The sequence below is a fragment of the Sorghum bicolor genome, chromosome 7 (genome assembly GCF_000003195.3).
Source record: "Sorghum bicolor cultivar BTx623 chromosome 7, Sorghum_bicolor_NCBIv3, whole genome shotgun sequence".
In the NCBI taxonomy this organism is placed as follows: Eukaryota; Viridiplantae; Streptophyta; class Magnoliopsida; order Poales; family Poaceae; genus Sorghum; species Sorghum bicolor.
Window position 1 is genome coordinate 2,963,290 of NC_012876.2, and position 3,107 is coordinate 2,966,396.

Sequence of the window (3,107 nt, forward strand, 5' to 3'; positions counted from 1 at the left end):
ATGATGCTAGAAACTTGCGGTTCGCCTTAAGTACAGATGGTATGAATCCTTTCGGTGAGCAGAGCAGTAGTCACAGCACTTGGCCAGTTACTCTATGTATCTACAACCTTCCTCCATGGCTATGCATGAAGCGGAAGTTTATTATGATGCCGGTGCTTATCCAAGGACCGAAGCAACCTGGCAATGACATAGATGTCTACCTTAGGCCATTAGTTGAGGAACTTCAACTTTTATGGAGCAAACCAGGAGTTCGCGTGTGGGATGAGTACAAACAAGAGCACTTTGACCTACGAGCATTGCTGTTTGTAACAATCAATGATTGGCCAGCTCTGAGTAATCTTTCAGGCCAGTCAAACAAGGGATATAATGCATGCACACATTGTTATGAAGACCTTGACTGTGTATTTTTGAAAAAATGTCGAAAGGTCGTGTACCTTGGCCACCGTCGGTTTCTTCCTGTGAACCACCCAGTACGAAAGAAAGGCAAGCATTTTAAAGGCAAGGCAGACCACCGGACCAAACCTCTCAATCGAACCGGGGATGATGTACTCGAAATGGTCAAGGATATAAAAGTGGTATTTGGAAAGGGACGAGGCAGCGAACCTATTCCCAAGGATGCTAAGGGACACGTACCCATGTGGAAGAAGAAATGCATATTTTGGGAGCTACCTTACTGGAATGTCCTAGAGGTCCGCAACGCGATCGACGTGATGCACCTGACAAAGAATCTTTGTGTGAACTTGCTCGGATTCATGGGTGTCTACGGGAAGTCTAAGGATTCACTTGAAGCACGACAAGACTTGCAGCGCATGAAAGAACGAGACAACCTGCATCCAGAAAAGACAGATGATGGACGTCATTACTTAAGCCCTGCTAGCTACACTCTGAGCAAAGAAGAGAAGGAAAGCATGTTTGAATGTCTTAGCAGCATCAAGGTCCCATCTGGATTCTCCTCCAATATCAAGGGAATAATTAATGTGCCAGAAAAGAAATTCCTGAACTTGAAGTCCCATGACTGTCACGTTCTAATGACGCAATTGCTGCCGGTCGTTTTAAGAGGAATTCTACCTCCACACGTACGTCTAGCCACCGTAAAGCTATGTGCATTCCTCAATGCAATTTCTCAGAAGGCAATCAATCCAGAGCAACTAGCTACTCTGCAGAATGATGTCGTTCAATGTCTCGTCAGCTTTGAGTTGGTGTTCCCTCCATCCTTCTTCGATATCATGACACACCTCCTAGTTCATCTGGTCAAAGAGATTCGTATTCTCGGTCCTGTGTTCCTACACAACATGTTCCCCTTTGAGAGATTCATGGGTGTCCTAAAGAAATATGTCCATAGTCGTTCCCGGCCAGAAGGAAGCATTGCCAAGGGCTACGGAACAGAGGAGGTCATAGAGTTCTGTGTTGACTTTATTCCAGACCTTGACCCAATTGGCATTCCTGAATCTCGACACGAGGGCAGACTCAGCGGAAAGGGAACACTTGGGAAGAAAACATATATTGGTACGGGAAACGATTACTTCAATAAAGCACACTACACAGTTCTCCAGAACTCCTCATTGGTGGAACCATATGTTGAGGTACACAAAGATTACCTACGGTCCCAGTGGCCCGGGAAGAATGAAGCTTGGATAATGCGTCAGCACATGGAAACTTTTGGCGATTGGTTGCGCAAAAAATGTCAAGGTGATGAAAACATTGATGAGCAGCTTTATTTGTTGGCCAGGCAACCATCATGGCATGTCCTCACATACAAAGGGTACGAGATAAATGGTAACACATTTTACACAGTTGGCCAAGATAAAAGGAGCACCAACCAAAATAGTGGTGTACGCGTGGATGCCACGGATCCAAATGGGAACAGGCAAACATATTATGGACGCATAGAAGACATATGGGAACTAGTCTATGCAGCTAATTTTAAAGTTCCTTTGTTCCGGTGCCAATGGGTGAAGATGACCGGAGGTGGGGTAACAGTCGACAAGGAGTATGGGATGACAACCGTGGACCTTAACAATAGTGGGTTCAAAGACGAACCATTCGTCCTTGCTGCAGACGTGAGTCAGGTGTTCTATGTCAAAGATATGTCTACGAAACCAAAGAGAGGAAAAAATGATGACCACTCAATCATCAATGAGCCAAAGCGCCACATTGTCCTTTCTGGGAAAAGAAACATTGTCGGAATTGAGGACAAGTCAGACATGTCAGGCGATTACGAAAGGGATGATCGAATTCCGCCCTTCATAGTCAACAAAGACCCAAGCATTCTGTTAAACAATGAGGATACTCCATGGTTACGGCAGGATCATAACCAAGGGTCATACGTCAAGAAGAAGTTCACTGTTGTGTCGGCTTGACTGTTCCATTTGAGACAATCTAGGGTTCGGTCAAAGGGTGTGTTTGTAAAAACCAATGCTTTGACTTTGGTCAAACTTGGTCAAATAGCCCATTTGATGACTTGAAATGAAAAAAGTTTGAATACAAAGTTGTTAGAGATCATCAAGATCTATATTTTATATATTGTCCATTTTTCCATTTGGATAATTTTGAGCCAATTCTAGTTACATTTCTATAAAATCCAAGACGGGTTTCGGTCAAACTTGGTCAAATGACAAACTAAATTACTTCAAATGAAAATATTTTGAATACCAAGTTGTTAGATATCTTCAAGATCTAAACTTTTTATATACACAACTTTTCCATTTGAGAAAATCTAAGTTAACAATACCCACCAATTCTAAGTTATCACACAAACTATATGAAACTATATGTGTCAATTGTGGATTTTCAACTACACCTTCCCAAAACTTTGTCAAATGCAAAAATGGTCTGTATATGAAATGTAGATTTTGATGAGTGGAACAATATTGGTATTCATGACTTTTCCATTCGAGACCATCTAGGGTTCCGAAACCGCTGCGTGGCTATGAGTTCTATGAAAATTCAAAATTCAGTGGCGCTCTCGTTTTAAAATATAGATTAGTCCGTTGGACGAAGTGTATCGTCGGATGACTGTAACAAACTTTGAAGGAATGACTTTTCCATTTAGGACAATCTAGGGTTCGGTCAAATGGGTGTGTTCATCAGAGATATATATTTTTATA